A 21,632-nucleotide genomic window follows, 5' to 3' on the forward strand; every position below is an offset into this window, starting at 1 on the left:
ATTACCTCAGGAGACACAAATTAAATGTCTCACACTTGAAAGAAATTGGTTTTAAATTTTAAAGACCACAGATTGAAATCAATACAATATTGGGAATCAGGGAAAAAGATAAATAATGTCCATCTGTGATTGTGTGTTTGTGTATATAGATAATAAAGACAACTGTGGGAAATGATTGTCTACAAAGTTATTATGCTATATCCCTCTTTACTCAATTAAATTCTTGAAAGCATGTCTAAAACAAAGATCCTTCCCCTCTATTTTTCCATATAAGGTAAGAATGGAAAATGAGGGAAAATTAGGAAGCATGGGAAGAAGATGAGGCATACTTCATCAAGTTACCTGTTTTTTTATTTTCCAAATAGCATCATGAAAAATGTAAGTTGAAGCCAATGATTATTCAATTATTTTTTGCCCAGTAATTGCTAGGTAATTTAGAGGATTCCAAGTACAAGGCTTAGGCCAAGAACTTGTGGACTTGGAGCTTAGTTGGTCAGAATTTAAATTAACAAAGGAACTTATCTACAAAACAGAAATAGAGTCACAGACTTATGGTTACCAAGGGGGAAAAGGGAGAAGGGATAAATTGGGAGATTGGGATTGACATATACACACTACTATATATAAAATAGATAACTAATATGAACCTACTGTATAGCACAGGGAACTCTACTCAATACTCTGTAATGACCTATATGGGAAAAGAATCTAAAAAAGAGTGGATATATATATATATATATATATATATATATATATATATATATAAACACATATATATTTAGGTATACACACATATATATATATATAACAAATTCACTTTGCTGTAGAGCAGGAACTAACACAACATTGTAAATAACTATACTCCAGTAAAAATTAATTTAAAAACTATTTTAAAAAGTAAAAGATGAAATGAAGCATATGTTAATGCTTATTTTGCAGATTCTGTTGAAAGGGAAGAGTACTCTATGTCAAATTCAAATTCAGTAAAATTTTTTAAAATATTTATTTAAATTACTTTAAAAATATTTTAAAAATTAACACAATTTTACTGACTTGTTACCAATAATGATAATGTAAGTTCCTCTCTGACAATTGAGAAATTTTCTTACTTTGCAACACTTATTAAATTAGCTAGAAAAAAAAATAAAACTGAAAAGTATTTTCAGTGCCACAGGAAGTATAAGCAAAGTTATGATGTTTCATTTTAGAAAAGATTCATTCAGATCAGAGTAAATTAAAGTATGTTAATATTCTCATTCCAACCCAGTAATTCAAATTAGTTCATATTTATAAATATCTGATTTATTTTTCTCCTTTTTTGACTGGTGGTTGATTTTATGGCTCAAACTTTTAGCAATTATGTCAATATTAGTCATAATAAATGACTCAAATTGTATAAAATTTTAGTTATTTGTAATCATTATAGAAAATATATGACTTTTTTTTTTTTGCCACACTGCACAGCATGTGGCATTTTAGTTCCCCTACCAGGGGTCGAACCTGGCCCTCTCAGTGAAAGCGCTGAGTCCTAACCACTGGACTGCCAGGAAATTCCCAAGACATTTCTATTTTGAAATGAGAGTAATACTGTCATAGTTTTGTGTTTATAATAAATAAAATTGGAGTAACCTAAGTATCTAATAAATCATTAAGGAAAATGTGAGGTAAATATATGTAATTTATATATATGGTATTAACTTTTACTTAATAATATTAAATACTTCAATTATATGTAGTGAATAACAACTCTTCTAAAATATTGCTTTTACATAATCTCATGGATACTTTTTATATTATTTCTTTTAAAAAAGTATATTCTATTTACAGTCATTATGAAATAATGGCTATATTCCCTGTGTTGTATAATATATCCTTGTAGTTTATTTATTTTTTACATAGTAGTTTGTACTTCTTAATCTACCCTATCTTTGACCTCCCCTCTTCCTTCTACCCATTGGTAACCAGTAGTTTGTTCTCTATATCTGTGAGTCTCTTTTCTCTTGTATTCACTAATTTCATTTTTTAGATTTCACATATAAGTAATATCATACAGAATTTCTTTCTCTGTCTTATTTGACTTAGCATAATACTTGCCAAGTTCATCCACTTTTTTGCAAATGGCAAAATTGCACTCCTTTTATGGCTAAGTAGTATTCCATTGTATATACATACCACTTCTATATCCTTCAATTTTTTTTTTTTTTTGCGGTACGCGGGCCTCTCACTGCTGTGGCCTCTCCCATTGCAGAGCACAGGCTCCGGACGCGCAGGCTCAGCAGCCATGGCTCACGGGCCCAGTCGCTCCACGACACGTGGGATCCTCCCGGACCGGGGCACGAACCCGCGTCCCCTGCATCGGCAGGTGGACTCTCAACCACTGCGCCGCCAGGGAAGCCCCTCCTTCAATTTTTTGATGGACAATTAAGTTGCTTCCATATCTTGGCTACTGTAAATAATGCTACTGTGAACACTGGGGTGCACGTAACTTTTTGAATTAATGTTTTTGTTTTTTTCAGATATATACCCAGGAGTGGAATGGAAGGGTCATATGGTGATTCTGTTTTTCGTTTTCTGAGGAATCTCCACTGTTTTCCATGGTGGCTTCACCAATTTAAATTCCCACCAACAGTGTATAAGGCTTTCCTTTTCTCCACATCTTCACCCACAGATGTTATTTGCAGTCTTTATGATGATAACCATTCTGACAGGTGTGCAGTAATATCTCATTGAGGTTTTGATTTGCATTTCTTTGATGATTAACAATGTTTACCATATTTTCATGTGCATATGGGACACCTGTATGTCTTCTTTGGAAAAATGTCTATTCAAATCTTCTGCTCAATTTTAATTGGTTTTTTGTTTGTTTGTTTGGCATTGAGTTGTAGGAGCTCTTCTTATATTTTGGATATTAACCCTTTATTGATCATATCATTTGCAAATATTCTTCCCATTCCATAGTTTGTCGTTTTGTTTTGTTGATGGTTTCCTTTGCTGTGAAAAATGTTGTAAGTTTAATTAGGTCTCATTTGTTTATTTTTGCTTTTGTTTCCTTTCCCTTGGGAGACAGATCCAAAAAAATTGTTGCAGCAATTTATGTAAATGTTGTTCTGCCTATGTTTTCTTCTAAGAGTTTTTTGGTTTGCCATTTTAAATTTAGATGTTTAATCCATTTTCTGTTTATTTTTGTAGAGAATTTCATTTCTTTATGTGTAGCTGTACAGTTTTCCTAGCACCATTTATTGAAGAGATTGTCTTTTCTCCACTGTATATTGTTGCCTCCTTTGTTGTAGATTAATTGATCATAAGTACATGGGTTTATTCCTGAATTCTCTCTCTTCATTGATCTATGTGACTTTATTGTGTCAGTATTGTACTCTTTTGATGACCAGCTTTGCATTATAGTTTGAAGTCAGTAGTGTAATTCCTCCACCTCTGTTCTTATTTCTAAAGATTGTTTTGGCTCTTCAGGGTCTTTTTTGTCTCCATACAATTTTTTAAATTATTTGTTCTAGTTCAGTGAAAAATACCATTGGTATTTTGAAAGGAACTGCATTGAATCTGTAGATTTCCTTTGGTAGTATGGTCATTTTAACAATATTTAATTCTTCCAATCCATGAACATGGTATACATTTCCATCTATTTGTGTTGTCTTCAGTTTATTTCATGTATCTTATAGTTTTCTCAGTACAGGTCTTTAACTTCCTTTAGGTAGGTTTATTCCTGGGTATTTTATTCTTTTTGCTGTGATTGTAAATAAGATTGCTTTCTTAATACTCTTTTTGATAGTTTGTTGTTAGTGTATAGAAATGCAACTGACTTCTGTATATTAATTTTGTATCCTGCAACTCTATCAAATTCACTGAAGAGGTCTAGTAGTTTTTTGGTCATTTCTTTATGATTTTCTATGTATGGTATTATGTCATCTGCACACAGTAACAGTTTTACTTCTTCCTTTCATCTTTGGATTCTTTTTATTTCTTTTTCTTGTCTGATTGTTGTAGCTAGGACCTCCAATACTGTGTTAAATAAAAGTGGTGAGTGAACATCCTCATGTTGTTCTTGATCTTAGAGGAAATGCTTTCAGCTTTTCACCATTGAGTATGATGTTACCTGTGGGTTTGTCACATCTGGCCTTTATTATAAGTGATATTCCCTCTATGCCCACATTCTGGAGAGTTTTCACTGTAAACAGGTGTTGAATTTTATCAAAAGCTTTTTCTCCATCTATTAAGATGATTTATCACTTAAATTTGTTATTCTTTAATTACACTTTGATTGATTTGCAGATACTGAAAAATTCTTGTCTCCCCCTGTAATAAATCTCACATGATTACACTTGATCATGGTGTATGACCCTTCTAATGAATTGTTAGGTTTGGTTTGCTAATATTTTGTTAAGGATTTTTGCATCTCTGTTCATCAGTGATATTGATATGTAATTTTCTTTTTTTGTGATAACTTTGTCTGATTTTGATATCAGGGTGATGCTGGCCTTGTAGAATCAGTTTGGAAGTGTTTCTTCCTCTTCAATTTCTTGGAAGAGTTTGAGGGGGATAAGGGTTAACTCTTCTCTAAATGTTTAGTAGAACTCACCTGTGGAGCCATTTGGTCTTGGACTTTTGTTTATTGAGAGTTTTTCTATTACTGATTCAATTTCATTACTGGTAGTTGGTCTGTTCATATATTCTATTTCTTCATGGTTCAGTATTTGGAGATTGTACATTTCTAGGAAATTGACCATTTCTTCTAGTTTGTCTATTATTGGCATATAGTTGTTTGTATTGATCTTTTATGATCCTTGTATTTTTGTGGTGTTGGTTGCAACTTCTTCTTTTTCATTTCTGCTTTTATTGATTTGCATCCTCACCCTTTTTTTGCTGATAAGTTTGGATACAAGTTTATTAATTTTGTTTATATTTTCCAAGAACCAGCTCTTAGTTTCATTGATGTTTTCAATTATTTTTTCAGTCTCCATTTCTTTTTTTTTTTTTTTTTCCTGCTTTGATCTTTATAAATTCTTTCCTTGTTCTAACTCTGGGTTTGGTTTGTTCTTCTTTTTCTAGTTCCTTCAAGTGTAAATTTAGGTTGTTTATTTGAGATTTTTCTTGTTTCCTGACTTTTGATGCATCACATAGATTTTTGCTTCATTGTGTTTTTGTTTTCCTTGCCTCCAAGTGTTTTTTTAATTTTCTGTTTGATTTCCTCAGTTTGCCATTTCAATTACAATGTGTCTGTTGTGTTCTCTTTAGGGTTATTCTTGTATGGGATTCTCTGCACTCCCTGGACTTGGCTGTCCATTTCCTTTACCAGGTTAGGGAAATTTTCAGGTATTATATCTTCAATTATGTTCTCAGCCCCTTTCTCTCTCCTCCTTCTGCAACCCTTATAGTGTCCTTGATGGTGTCCCCAATGTCTCTTAAACTATCCTCATTTCTTTTTTTCCCCTTTTTTTCTGGTCAGCATCAGTAATTTCCACTACCATGTTCCAGCTCACTGATCTGTTCTTCTGTATCATTTAGTGCAGTGTTGATTCCTTCTAGTGTATTTTGCATTTCTGTTATTGTATTCTTCATCTATACTTGTTCTTCTTTATATTTTCTAACTCTTTGTGAAAAACTTCTAATTTCTTCCTCTGTGCATCGATTCTTCTCCTGAGTTCTTTTATCATCTTTACAATCACTATCCTGAACTATTTATCAGGTAGATTGTCTATATCTACTTCAATAAGTTCTTCTGTTGCTTTATCTTTTGCCTTCATTTGGAAAATATTTCTCTATTGACTTATTTTGCCAAACTTGTTGTTTCTATTTGTATGTATCTAGTAGGTTGGTTATCCTTATGCACTTTGGAGAAGTGACCTTTTGTAGGAGACATTCTATATGTCCCAGCAGTGCACTCCCTTCTTGTCATCAGAGCTATATGCTCTATAAATTGCTCCTACAAGGGCTGCTTGGGTCTTTCTGTTGTGGTGTGCTGACTATGTGGGTGTTTTTTTCTTTTTTTGGCTTTGTTGACTCCCAGTTCAGTTGGTTGCCATGTCATGCTTTGTGTGGAGACTGTCAGCTGCTGGTTAGGGGTATTGGGTCATGAGACAGCTGATTATGGGACCCTGGGTGTCCCTCAGGCTATTTCTGGATTACTGGTTGGTGACATCAAGTCCAGGAGACCCCAGGGCTCTTACTCACCCACAGGTGAAGCCAGGTTTTGGGACTGGTGCCAACCTACAGTTGGGCAGAGCTGGATCCTGGGATCTGGTTGCAAGGCCCAGGGATCTCAGAGTTGGTGTCAGATTGCTTATGGGTGGAGCTGGTTACTAACCCAGTTTGCTTTGGGTCCAAATTGTTTTGAAGCTTGTGGTGACATGCTAATGAGTGGGCCCAAATCTCAGCTAGTCCTAGGGCAGGATCTAGCCTGCTTGTGGTTGGGCCAGTATCACAGGCCATGGTACTGTGGTTTTCTTGTGGCTTGTATCTGCCCTCTGGTGGGTGAGGCTCCTCCAGAGGCTAGAGCAGCCTCACTGATGGATGTGGCTGTGGCCCAAGTGGCCTCAGAGTCTGATCTGCTGGTAGGCAGGCCAGTTCCTCAGGCTGTGGGACTACAGTTTTTTGCAACTAGATTCTATCTGCTCGTGGGTGAAGCTGGGCCTGAGGTTAGAGAAGGCTTGCTGTTGAGTGAGACTAGGGCCCAGTCAGTCCCAGTGTACCATCTGGCCTGCTGGTCAATGGACTGGATCTGTAGAATGTGGGTCTGCAGTTTTCTTGCTGCTGGTTTCCTCCCACTGGTAGGTGGAGCTGGGCCAAATGTTAAAGCAGTCACCCTGGATGGGAGAAAAAGGGCCCAGAGTATTCTGGGGCTGGTGTCTACCTACTGGTGGGTGCAGCTGGGTTCAAGGGTTTCCAGCTGAATGGTTCTGGGGTGTCTCATGTCTAAGGCCCACATACTCATGTGTGGAGCTGGGTCTTGGCTCTCTAATGGGCAGATGCAGCTGTGTGCTCAGGAATTCTAATGGCAGCCTGTCTGCTGGTGAGTGGGACTGTGTCCCTGCCTAGTTAGTTTCCTGACTTGATGCATCCCAGCATGGAGCTTGCCAGCACCAGTGCCCATGTGGTAGAAGGAGCTCCCAAAAATGTCTGCCACCATTGTCTATGTCCCCAAGGTGAGCTACAGTTGCTTCCTGCCTCTCTGGAAGAGTCTTCAAGATTAACAGGTAGGTCTGACCCAGGCACCTATGAAATTGCTTCTTGGTCCTGGTGTCCCAGACTGTGTGAGATTTTGTGTGCACCCTTTAAGAGTGAAGTCTCTATTTCCTCCAACTCTTTAGGACTCTCAAAAGTAAGACCTACTGGCCTTCAAAGTCAAAAGTCCTGTCACTCCTTTGGGTGAACCTCTGCAATCGAAATTGTTCTCCCACTTGTAAGTGGTCCACCCAGGGGTATAGGACTTGACTATATAGTGACTCCACCACTCCTATGCATCTTGTTAAGTCTCTTCTTTATACTTTTGGTTGTAGAAGATCTTTTCTGGTAGGTTCTGGTCTTTTCCATTGATGGCTGTTCTGCAAATAGTTGTAATTTTGATGGTCTGTGAGAATAGGTGAGCTCAGGGCCTTTCTACTCCATCATCTTGGCCAACCCACCTCAGTAATATAAGTTTAAACATCTAGTAATTCTTATGCCATGATACTTCATTTTTATGAAGTAAATGTGTCCCAAGGGATTTTTTAAAAATAAGAAGTATTTCAAAGTACTGGAAATTCTGAAAACCACAAACTTCCATGTACTGCTATCATTGTTTAATTTTTTTTCTCTCCTCCATAACAACAGAGTGTTCTGAAAGCAACTGTGATTAAAAACGGTTACCATGGAATTGCTACTGTGGCATATGGCACTATACAGATCCTTGATTTCACTTAAAACCCAAATGTTATTTTTATGAATGAGAAGCCATCCCAAGCAACAGAATACAGTATAATTACTCTAGGGCAAAGTTTAAGTACTATTGACTTAAAAGGCAAAATTTCCTTTGTTATATCTCAAGTGCAATTAATTGAATTTTCCCTGAATCTTGCTTCCTTGAAAAAATCACAGGTAACATTCTTAAAATAACAGCCTGCTTGGTTTGGAAGCATGAGGAGAAAAATTAGCATAGAGTTATATTTCTACATAAAAACATGCCCATGTCATTGCTGGGAACTTTGTTGGATTACATGTCACAGATCATATCATCTACTGCTATTGTTTTTCTGGGCAAAAGTAACATAAAGGAAGAATAATTGGGTGGTTAAAAAAGTGAGAATAAAGTTTATAAGAAAATGGAAGTGGAAGGTCTGGTGGTATTCTATTACTTTTCTTCTATTTGACATTAGAAAATTGGGTGTCAAAAGAGGTGAAGTTGCTTATCAAAGTCATGTACTTTAATAATTGACAAAACCAAGTCTTGACCTTGAAACACTTGACATTTGACAAATCCCTCCTTCTACTGTGTTCCATTTAAAATTAAAACCTTTATTTAATAAGCTCCTCATAACAGCTTAAAAGTGTGTATTTTCTACAAAAACATGGTTATGAATATAAGACATGATCCACCCCTGAAGAATTTAAAGCAGTTGGGGTAGACAGCAAAGCAATACAATAGAAGGAAGGATCTAAAGACTTCGGAGTCACTGAAGCCCTCACCTCATTTTTAATAACTTATCACAAAATGCAACATAATTGACTTTATTTTATTTTCTATTGATTTACAAAATTTACAATACTTTGCTAGACGCAGATATAAACGAGTGATTCAATATACTAACAGATTATAAATTAAAAGTAATTACAAAATAAAGATTATATTCCACAATGCTATATCATTGTTGTATATATATGTACTATTACATATATTTTATATTATGATATATATATCATATATGGTATATAATATATAACTGCATATCATATATATTATATTAATTATAATGGTTTATAATAAATATACTTTTAAATAATATAAAATTATAATAATTAATTGCATATTATAATATAATTATATATAATAATATAATAATTATATATAACATATATACTTAATTATGTAATTATATGAGTAATTAATTATATAATATAATAATAAGAAATACATATTATTATGTTACATTATATATGATATTTTATATTATACATATTAAGTATATCACATATTATTATATATTAATTATGATTAATATATTATGTGTATTATATATTATATAAAACATAATAGTATAATAATAATATATTATATTAAAAATATTATATCACATAAACTATATGATAATATTTTATATAGTATATAATTTATATAATATTATTATTATACAATTATACTACATTATATAATGTATATATTTTTATATTATATAAATATAAAAATATATATAATATACATTAAATAATTATATATTGTATATTATAAACAAAAATAATATATATTATGATATATAATATATAATGTATATATTACATTATTTATATTCTATTATATAAATATATTAATATATATAAATATGTATACTTATATATAAATATATATAATGATATATTCATATGTATTATATACATTATAATATATAATTACTTTATGCTATAATTATACTAATAATATATTATATATCATGTACATCATAATATATAATATATACTATATATTATATAGTAATATATAATATATAATATAATATAATATATAATATATAATATGTATTATATTCATTAATAATAATATATAAATTAACATATGTATTTTATGTAATATATTAATGTATATATTATATATGTATATTATAGAATAAACATGATATAAAATATACATAATACAATATAATATACACAATGTTATATATGGTAATATCATAATATAGTATATAAAATAAACAATACACACTATATTGTTTGTAATATATAATAATATATAGAATATATATTATATGTTCCATTCTATATAATATATTATATAGAATATTTATAATATATGTATAATTATAAATAATATATAAACATATTATATATAATATATATTATAAAATGATTAATGTATAATTATATCATTATTTTATATATAATATAAAATAAGTATATTACATAGTTTATAATAATATGTAATATTTAACACATTACATATTACATAAATATTTTATATAAATTATATATCAATGTCAATATATACTACATTATATATTATAATGTATATTATATCTTACAATATAATATATAATATTATATACAAATTTTAATATTATATATACTATTATTACATTTTATATATAAAGTATATAATATATACTATATTATATATTGTATGTATTATATCAATATTTTATATTATATATGTATCATGTAATATTATATATATTAATATATAATATAAATATTACATATATTATACATAATATATTAATATATTATAAATAAATATACTTCACATAATATATTAAATATATTATAATATAAAATTATAATAATTTTATAATATATGAAGTATAATTATATGTTATGAATATTTATTTTTATATATAATTACTAATATATAAAATATAATATTTGTTATATATATATATGGCACATTTTCTTTATCTGTCAGTATGCACTTAGGTTCCTTTCAAATATCCGTATCTTGGCAATTGTAAATAGTGGTGCTAGGAACATTGGGGTGTGTGTATTTTTTGACAATAATGTTTTCATTTTCTTCCAATATATACCCAGCAGTGGAAATTCTGGATCATACTGTAGTTCTATTTTTACTTTTTGAGGAAGGTCCCAATGTTTTGTATAGTGGCTGCATCAATTTACAATGCCACCAAAAATGTACTAGGGATCCCTTTTGTCTACATACTCCACAACAATTTTATATGTAGACTTTTTGATCATACCCATTTGACAGGTGTGAGGTGATGCCTCATTGTTGTTTTGATTTGCATTTATGTGATGATTCACCATGTCTTACATTTTTTCACATTCCTGTTAGCATTCTGTATTTTTTTATTTTTTTGGGGAAAGATAGTCTATCAGGTCTTCTGCCCATGTTTAATTTTTTGTTTTTTTAATTGAAATATAGTTGATTTACAATATTATGTTAGTTTCAAGTGACAGCAGTGATTGAGTTATATATATATATATATATTTCTCAGTATATTTTCCATTACAGATTACTACAAGATATGACTATAGTTCCGTGTGCTCTACAGTAAATTCTGGTTGTTTAGGAATTTTATATATGGTACTGTGTTTCTGTTAACTCCAAACTCCTAATGTATTCTTCCCTCCCTTTCCCCTTTTGTAACTCTAAGTTTATTTTCTATGTCTGTGAGTCTGTTTCTGTTTTCTAAGTAAATTCATTTGTATTAATCTGTGTATTCCACATATACGTGATATCATACAGTATTTGTCTTTCTCTGTTGGACATACTTCACTTAGTATGATGTTCTCTGGGTCCATCCATGTTGCTACAAATGCCAGTGTTTCATTCTTTTTATGGCTGAGTAATATTACATTGTATATGTACCACATCTTTATCCATTTATCTGTTGATGAGCACTTGGGTTGCTTCCATGTCTTTGCTATTGTAAATAGTGCTGCTATGAACATTGGGCTGCATGTATCTTCTCTAATTAGAGTTTTCATCTTTTCTGGATATATTCCTTGGAGTGAAATTGCTGGATCCTATGATAGCTCTGGTTTTAGTTTCTTAAGGAAACTCTATATTGTTTTCCATAGTAGCTGCACTGATTACTTTCCTATCAACAGCACACAGTGGTTTCATTTTCTTCACACCCTTTCCAACATTTATTATTTGTAGACTTTTTGATGATGGTCATTCTGACTGGTTTTAAGTGATACTTCATCATAGTTTTGATTTGCATTTCTCTAATAATTGGTGGTGTTGAGCATATTTTCATGTGCCTCTTGGCCATTTGCATCTCTTCTTTGGAGAAATGTCTATTTAGGCCTCTCTCTTTTCTTATTGTTTTTTTTTTGGACGTTTGTTATTGAGTTGTATGAGCTGTTTGTATATTTTGGAAATTAAACCTTTGTCAGTCACAGGGCTTGCAAATATTTTCTCCCAGTCCTTAGATAGTATTTTTATTTTGTTTATGATTTCCTTTGCTGTGCAAAGGCTTATACGTTTTATTAGATCCCATTTGTTTATTTTTGCTTTTGTATCTATTTCCTTGGGAGACTGACCTAAGAAAATATTGCTATTATTTATGTCAGAGAATGTTTTGTCTATGTTCTCTACTAGGAGTTTTATGGTGTCTTGTCTTATATTTAAATATTTAAGCCATTTTGAGTTTTTTGATGTGTGTGGTGCGAGAGTGTCTTCTAACTTCATTGATTTACATGCAGCTGTCCAGCTTCCCCAACACAACTTGCTGAAGAGACTATTTTTTTTTTCCATTGTATATTCTTATCTTTTTGAAAAAATTTAATTGACCTTAGGTATGTGGGTTTATTTCTAGGCTCTCTATATTGTTCCATTCCAGCCATTTTTTCTGTTTTTGTGCCAATACAATGCTGTTTTGATACTGTAGCTTTGTAGTATGGTCTGAAGTCTGGGAATGTTTTGTCTCCATCTTTGTTCTTTTTCCTCAGGATTGCTTTAGCAATTCTGGGTCTTTAAGTTTCCATATAAATTTTGGGATTATTTTTTCTTGTTCTATGAAAAATGTCATATATAATTTGAAAGGGAATACATTATATCTGTATATTTCTTTGGGTAGTATGGCCATTTTAACAGTATTAATTCTTCCAGTACAAGAGCATGAAATTTATTTCCATTTCTTTAAGTCATCTTCAGTTTCCTTTATCAGTGTTTTATAGTTCTCAGCATATAACTCTTTCACCTCCTTGTACAAGTTTATTCCTAAATATTCCTAAATATTTTATTTTTTTGAAGTGACTTAAAAAATGATTGTTTTACTCTCCTTTTTGATATTTCATTGTTACTGTAAAGAAATGCAACAGACGTCTGTATGTCAATCTTGCATCTTGCTCCCTTTCTGAATTTATTTATCAGTTCTAAGTAGTTTTTATTTGGACTCTTTAGGATTTTCTACATATAGTATCATGTCATCTACATGTAATGATGATTTTACCTTTTCCCTTCCAATTTGGATAAATTTTATTCTTTTTCTTGTCTGATTGCTGTGGATGAGACTTCACATACCATGTTGAAAAGACGTGGTGAGAGTGGGCATCATTTTCTTCTTCCTTATTTTAGTGGGAAGGCTTTCAGCTTTTCACCATTGAGTATTACGTTGACTGTGCATTTGTCATAAATAGCTTTCATTATGTTGAACCCTCTATACACAATTTGGTAAGAGTTTTTATCATGAATGAATGTTGAATTTTATCAAATGCTTTTCCTGCATCTATTGAGATGATCATGTGGTCTTTGTCTTTTCTTTTGTTGATGTGGTGTATCACATTGATTGATTTGCATATGGTGAACTCTCCTTGTGACACTGAGATAAATCCAACCTGATCATGATGTATGATCTTTTTTATGTGTTGTTGGATTCAGTTTGCTAATATGTTGTTCAGAATTTACATCTATATTCATGAAAGGTATTGGCCTGTAATTTTTTTGGTAGTGTCTTTGTGTGGTTTTGGTATCAGGGTGATGGTGGCTTCATAGAATGAATTTGGAAGTGTTCAATCCTTTCAGTATCTTGGAAGAGTTTGAAAAGGATTAGTATAAGTTCTTCTTTGTATGTTTGGTAGATTTCCCCAGTGAAGCCATTTGATCCTGGACATTTGTTTGCAGAGAATTTTTAAAATTATTATTACAGATTCTATTTCACTTCTAGCGATTGGTCTGTTCAAATTATCTATTTCATCTTGAATCAGTTTTGGTGGGCTGTATGTTTCTAAAATCTTGTCCATTTCTTCTAGGTAGTCCAATTTGTTGCCATATAATTGTTTTTTAGGCTTTTCTTATGATTTCTTGTACTTCTGTGGTATCCATTGTTATTTTTCCCCTTTTATTTCTTGTTTATTCGCATCCTTTCTTTTTCTCTTGGTGAGCCTTGCCAGAGGTTTGTCAATTTTGTTTACCCTTTCAAAGAACCAGATCTTGATTTTATTAATTCGTTCTATTGTTTTTTTTTAACCTCTATCTTATGTATTTCCTCTCTAATCTTTATTATTTTCTTCCTTCCACTGAGTTTAGGTTGTATTTGTTCTTTTTCTAATTTATCTATGTGGTAGGTTAGGTCGTTTATTTGAGATTTCTTTTTTTTTCTTTTTTTCTTTTTGAGGAAAGGCTTTATGGCTATCAACTTCCATCTTAGGACTGCTTTTGTGGGCATCCCATAGATTTTGTATGGTTGTGTTTTCATTGTCATTTGTCTCAGGTATTTTTTTAATTTCCTTTTTGATTTCATTAGTGACCCATTGGTTTTGCAGTAACATGTTGTTTAGTCTCTATGTAATCTTTTGTTTCATCATTTCTCTTTCTGTTCTTGATTGCTAGTTTCATGATGTTGTGGTCAGAAAAAGTGCTTGAAATAATTTCTATCTTCTTAAATTTTTTGAGACTTGTTTTTGTCCTAGTATATCATCTATCTTAGAGAGTGTCCATGTGCACTTGAAAAGAATATGTATTCTGGTTATTTTGGAGGTAATGTCCTGAAAATATCAATTAAGTCTAACTGGTCTATTATGACACTTTGCCTTCTTGATTTTCTGTCTGGAAGAGCTGTCCATTGATATCTGAGGGGTATTAAAATAGCTTACTAGTATTGTACTCCCATCAATTTTTCCCTTTATATCTGTTAGTATTTGTTTTGTGTAGTTAGATGCTCCTACACTGGGTGCATATATATTAATGAGGGTAATATCCTGTTCTTGTATTGATCCTTTCATCATTATATAGTGTCCTTCTTTATCTTTCTTTATTACCTTTGTTTTAAAGTCTATTTTATCTAATATGAGTATTACTTCCCCCACTTTCTTAGCGTTTCCTTTTGCATGAAGTATCTTTTTTCATCTCCTCACTTTCAATCTATGTGTGCCTTTGCCCTAAAGTAAGTCTCTTGTATGCATCATATTTTAGGCTCCTGTTTATTATCCAATCTGCCACTGTATGTCTTTTTATTGGAGCATTTAACCAATTGACATTTAAGGTAATTATTAATAGATATGTATTTATTGCCTTTTTAAACCTTGTTTTCCAGTTGATTTTGTATTTCTTTTTTGTTCCTTTCTTTTACTTTTTGTTTTTCCTTTTGTGGTTTGACAGTTTTCTTTTGTATTTTGTTTGTGTTCTCCTCTTGGTTTTTGTGAATCTACTATATGTTTTTGATTTGTGGTTACCCTATTTGTCAAGTATGTTAACCCATTGCTATATCTACTTTCCTTAGACTGGTAGTCATATAGGATCAAACACATTCTAAGAAAATCTACATTTTCTTACTTCCCTCCCCCAAATTTTATGGTTTTGATATCCTCTTTTACATCTCAATGCTTATTCTTTTGTTGTTCATTGTAGTTATCATCACTATCATAAAATTAAAAATTTTTTTTTCTTAATCTGTGTACTGGCTTATTTAAGTGATTTACTTTCCAAAGAGAAAATTTGCTCTTTCCTATAGATTCTTATTTCTTTCTATTTAAAGAAGACCTTTCAATATTTCTTTTAGGATAGGTTTAGTATTGCTGTATTTTTTTAGTATTTGCTTGCCTGAGAAATTCTTTATCTCTCCTTCTATTCTAAATTATAATCTTGCTGGATAGAGTATCCTAAGTTGCAGGTTTTTCCCTTTCAGGACTTTGAATATATCTTGTCACTCCCTTCTGGCCTATAACATTTCTGTAGAGAAATTAGCTGATAGCCTTGTTGAGGTGCCCTTGTAAATAGCTCTTTGTTTTTCTTTTGCTGTCTTTAGAATCCTCTTTGTCTTTAACATTTGTCATTTTAAATATTAATATGTCTTGCTGTAGCTCTGTTTGTGTTCATCATGTTTGGAACCATCTATGCTTCTTGTGCAGGGATATCTGTTTCCTTCTTTAGGTTTGGGAAGTTTTCAGCCATAATTTCTTCATATATACTTTCAATCCCCTTTCCTCTTTCTTCTCCTTCTGGAATCTCTATTATGCATAGATTGGTGCCCTTGATATTATCCTATAGGTCTTGTATATTGCTTTCATTTTTATTTCTGTCTGCTGTTCTGATTGGGTGATTTCCATTAGTCTGTCTTCCAGATCACTTATTTGTTATTCTACATTATTCAGTTTGCTATTTATTCCCTTTAGCTCAGCTTTCTTCTTGGCAAATGAGTTTTATAATTTTATTTGACTATGCTTTATATTTTCTAGTTCATTTTTACAGTAATCTGCATTTGTATAAATAGCCTTTCTTAATTCCTTCAGTAGTTTTATTACTTCGTTTTTGAACTCAGTGTTTAGTAGACTGGAGTGGTCTGTTTCATTGTTTGTTCTTTCAGGGGAATTCTCTTGATCTTTAATTGGGAATGGTTCCTCTTCTTCATTTTACTTATATTTCTGTCTCTATGGGTTTAGACAGTTATCTATTGTGGTCTCCAAATGTTGTTTTTATGTAAGAGCAGAGCATCACTGTGTCTCCTGTGTGAGCCTAATTTTTTGGTGTGAGGGCTGTTTTTAATATGGATACCTGCCACATCTTTCCTCAGTGTGTGACGGCTGTTATACCCTTGATAGGGGGTGTGATTGGTGTTGTGGTAACCAGTGCCTGAGCTAGATATTGAACAGGGTCTATTCTTTGCTCTGTTATAGTCACAGCACTGTTAGGGGCAGGGTCTTCTCCCCAGTTGTTAGAGTGGAAGCTCCCAGTTCTGTTTCTGAGCTGCAGTGTTAGGTAGGCAGGATTGGATCACTCCCACTGAGAGAGGAACCACTAAGTATTCCTTCACAGAAGATGTCCACCAGGAAGTGCACTCTATGGTGTTGCCTGTCACCTGTTGTGCAGGCTCACAAAGTACGCTGTTGTTTGCACTGCTCTCTACCTCACCTCATCCATCAGAATGCAGGCAATTGGCCCAGATCTCCCTCAAGCACCGTGTTCATAAACCACCAGCAAGAGATCTGTAGGCACAGATCCACCAAAGTAGGCACTGGGACTACAGTAGTCACACACTTGGACCCACTGTGCAAGCTACAGAATCAGCCTAGAACCTGGCCCTGACTCTGCAAACATGTAGGCAAAGCCTGCAGCTGCTAACCATGGACCCACCCCAACCATGGGAGCACCAGTAATCTGCTGAGATGTCTTTCACTTGCTGAGCTCACAAAGCCACTGTTGGCATGTAAATCCATGGATCACACAGCCTCTGGAACACGCCTCAGATTTTAGCCCTAATTCCAAAGTGGCACGGCCCCTGGAGATTGGCTCAGATTTCAGCCCAGCCTCCACATGTGGGCAACACACCAGTGTTTGTATGCTCCCATAGCATATAGAAGCAGAGCTGCACCCTCTATGAGCATGCTGACAGTGAGGTTGCTATAGTAGTACCCGGCTTTTCCCTTTGTGCATGTGACAACAATGGGGCTTTCATGGCAGACCCAGGCTCTGTCATGAGCACAACACCAGCAGTGGCCCAGACCACACTCCAGCCCCTTCAGGCCCTCCTTGCACAGCCAACCTCAGTCCTCTTCCCAGGTCCATCCACTTAACTTTGAGTCTCAGCACCCAGCCCTCGCATGCACCAGCAGATGCACATCTCATGCTGGAGAGTGCAGCTAGGTGGTCAGGACCTTCTGTGCTGGTCTCAGTCAGTTCTGGCCTCTGCAAGCCAGCTGCTGCACTCTCCTCTAAGCCTGCAAATCTCCCACTCTGTACCGGCTGATCTCCCAGTCAGCCAAGTGAGTTACCAGGGTGAGGGAACCTCTTCTCCTCCAAAGCTCCCTCCAAGGTGCACAAGTCCTGTCTTGATCCCCTTCTTTTTTTCTTTCTTCCTACCCAGCCATGGGGTGATCCCTCTGTAACTTTAATTCTATGTGATATTGTGCTGGTGTTCAGCAGGCACCCAGTGAGAACTGTTCCACATGAAGAAGCATCTCTGATGTTTTAGTGGGAGGTGGAATGCTCCATGTCCCCCCACTCTGCCATCTTGATTTCCTCCATTAATGGCCTTTATTATGCTGATATCTGTTCTCTCTATACAAACTTTGATGAGAGTTTTTATTATGAAAAAATGTTGAATTTTTTCGACTGCTGTTTCAGAGTCCATTAAGATGATTATATGATTTTTATCCTTCTTTTTTTCAAAGTGGTGTATCACATTAGTTGATTTGCAAATGTTGGACTATCATTGTATCCTTCAAATAAATCCAGCCTGATCATGGTGTATGATCTTTTTCATATATAATTGAATTCAATTTACTAATATTTTGTTGAGGATTTTTGCATCTATATTCATCAGAAATATTGGCCCGTAATTTTTTTTGGTAATGTCTTTGTCTGGTTTTGTTATCAGGGTAATGGCAGCACTGGGAAAGAATCTGAGAATGTTTCATCCTCTTCTATGTTTTCAAATAGTTTGTTGATAGGTATTAACTCTTTTCATGTTTGGTTGAACTCCCATGTGAAGCCAACAATTGTTGAACTATTGTTTGCTGGCAGTTTTTTTTTTACAAATTCAATTCCACTACTAGTGAACAGTCTGTTCCGATTGTCTGTTTCTTCTTGATTCAGTCTTGGAAGGTTGTATGTTTCTAGAAATTGTCAGTTTCTTCTCGGTTGTGCAATTTATTGACATAACCAATAAATAACTGTTCATAGTTTTCCCTTCATGATTTTTTGTATCTCTCTGGTATTTCTCCTGTTTTATTTCTTGCCTTATTGATTTTCTGTCTGGATGATCTGTAGATTGATGTAAGTGGGGTGTTAAAGTCCCTTTCTATTATTGTATTGTTTTAAATTTCTCTCTTTATGTTTGTAAATATTTGCTTTATATATTTGTGTGCTCCTTTCTGGGTCCATATATGTTAACCAGTATAATATCCTCTTCTGGTATTGATCCCTTCACCATTATATAATACCCCTCTTTGTCTTTTGCTAAAGACTTTGTTTTAAAGTCTACTTTGTCTGATATGAGTATTGCTAACCCCAGTTTCTTGTCATTTCCATTTTCACATAATAGCTTTTTCCATTCTCTCACTTTCAGTCTCCATGAGTCTTTAGTTCTCAGGTGAATCTCTTGTAAGCAACATATAGATGGATTTTGTTTTTCACCCAATCAGTCATCCTATATCTTTTGCTTGGAGATTTTAGTCCACTGACATTTAAAGTAATTATTGATAGGTATGTACTCATTGCCATTTTATTACTTGTTTTCTGTTTGTTTTGTAGTTCTCTGTTCATTTCTTCTTCATTATGTTTCTTCCCTGTGGTTTGATGATTTTCTTTGGTAGTATGCTTGTGTTCCTTTCTTTCTAATTTTTGCATATCTAGTGTAGGTTTTTGATTTGTGATTACCATGTGGTTCATTATGTTGACCTATAACTAGATCTATTTGTTTTAAACACATAGTCCTTTAGGTTCAAACACATTCCAAAAGATCTACATTTTTACTCCTTTCCCCCACATGTTATGTTTTTGCTTTTACATTGTCATGTTTATCCCTTTACTGATTATTGCAGTTATACTTGATTCTACATTTCTTGTCTTTAAACTTCATACTAGCTTAAGTATGAAACTAATCCTCAACCTTTGCTATATATTTGCCTTTCATAGTGAAATTTTTCTTTTCCTGTAGATATTTACTCATTATAGCCTTTTCTATTCCACTTAGAGAAGACCATTTAATATTTCTTTTAAGGTTAGTTTAGTATTTACGACCTCTTACTTTTTGCTTGTCTGAGATGTTCCTTAGCTCTTCAGTTCTAAGTGGTAATCTTGCTTGGTAGAGTATCCTTAGTCAGAGGTTTCCCCCCGTCAGCACTTTAAATGTATTACGCCACTCCTTTCTGGTCTGCAGATTTTCTGTGGAAAAATCAGCTGATAAACTTATGGGGATTCCCTTGTATATGACTCTTTGTTTTTCTCTTGCTATCTGTAGAAATCTCTATACTTATCATTTGCCATTTTAATTATGATATGTATTAGTGTGGGTCTGTTTGAGTTCACCTTGTTTGGAACCCTCTGTGCTTTCTGTACCTGGATATCTGTTTCCTTCTTCAGGTTTGGGAAGTTTTCAGCCATAATTTCATTACATTTTTGATTCTTTTCTCTCTCTCTTTCCTTCTAGAAGCCCTATAATGCAAATGTTGGTTCACTTCCTGTTATCCCAAATATCCTTTAAACTCTTATCATTTTTTAAATTTGCTTTTCTTTTTTGCTGTTTTGTTTGGGTGATTTCCATTATTCAAACTTCCAGATCATTTATGTGTTCTTCTGTATCACCTACTCTGCTGTTCATTCCTTTTACTGTGTTTTTCATTTAAGTTACTATATTCTTCAGTTCTGAGTCATTCTTTTTATGTTTGTTTTTCATTTCTTGTTAAAATTCTCACTGTGTTTATCTATTCTTTTCCCTAATTCAGTTAGCATTCTTCTTACTAATGCTTTGAATTCTTTAATTTAAATATTGTTTATTTCTGTTTCATTAGTATTTTTTTTCAGCGATTTTCTCTTGTTCTTTCAGTTGAGAGCAGTTCCTCTCTCTTTTCATTTTGCTTAACTTTTTCTGTCTCTGTGAATATAAGTGAAACAGTTACCTTTATCACTATTGAAGGGATTTTCATATGTGGCAGCATCCTTATACAGTCTGCAGGTGCTCAGTTGTTTTGTTGGGAGAGCTGGATTTGACATGAACAGAAGTCACATCTTTCTTCAGTGTATGCTGGAAGCTATTACCTTTGTGAGAGATAAGACTGGAGATGGAGTGGCTAAATCTGAGTCAGATGTAAGATGGTTGCTTCTTCTCAAAACAGTGACAATCATTGCCCTATTAGGGGTGGAATCGAGTTCCAAGGTTTTGGGGCAGAAGCCCTGAAGTTCAGTTTGGCGTTGGCTCATTTCCTTTTAAGGTGTGTTATTCACCCTCCAAGCACCAGCACCCTTGCTCTGAGGGGAGCAATGGTGGAGCAGGAAAGCCTTTGTGGATATTTGGCAATGTTTCAGGCACAAGATGTGGCAGTCTGATTGCCATCAATGATCTGGACAGCTTCTGGTATGCACCTGTGCAATAGCCAGTAATGGCTCCACCCTCCTTGCTAAGATGCAGCTTAGTGTTTGAGCTACCTTTGTGTCTCATGGCCAAGCTTTTTTCTTAGTCAGCAGTCCTTGCTCCAATGTGGCTGGAGCATTTGCTTGGCTCAGGCTGGGGCACACACAGGGCAGTCATGGGAAACAAGTTAGCCACCCACGCAGTTTTAATCCACCCTCTCTTCCATACTTCTGGCACAAGGAAGCATTTGTGTATGTCACATGAGTGGAGTCCAGGCTTTCCACAGCCCCCAGTCCCACCAGTCTTCCAATCGAGTGGTCTCATCTTCCTTTTGTCAGACCCCAGTGCTGGGGCACCCAATATGTTGCTCATCATTCACTCCTGAAGGAGGGTCTCTGCCAGTGTAATTCTTTTCTTCTGTGTCACCTCCCAGAGGTACAAGTCCTGACCTGATTTCTTCTCTTC

The sequence above is a fragment of the Globicephala melas genome, chromosome 10 (assembly GCF_963455315.2).
Source record: "Globicephala melas chromosome 10, mGloMel1.2, whole genome shotgun sequence".
Lineage (NCBI taxonomy): Eukaryota > Metazoa > Chordata > Mammalia > Artiodactyla > Delphinidae > Globicephala > Globicephala melas.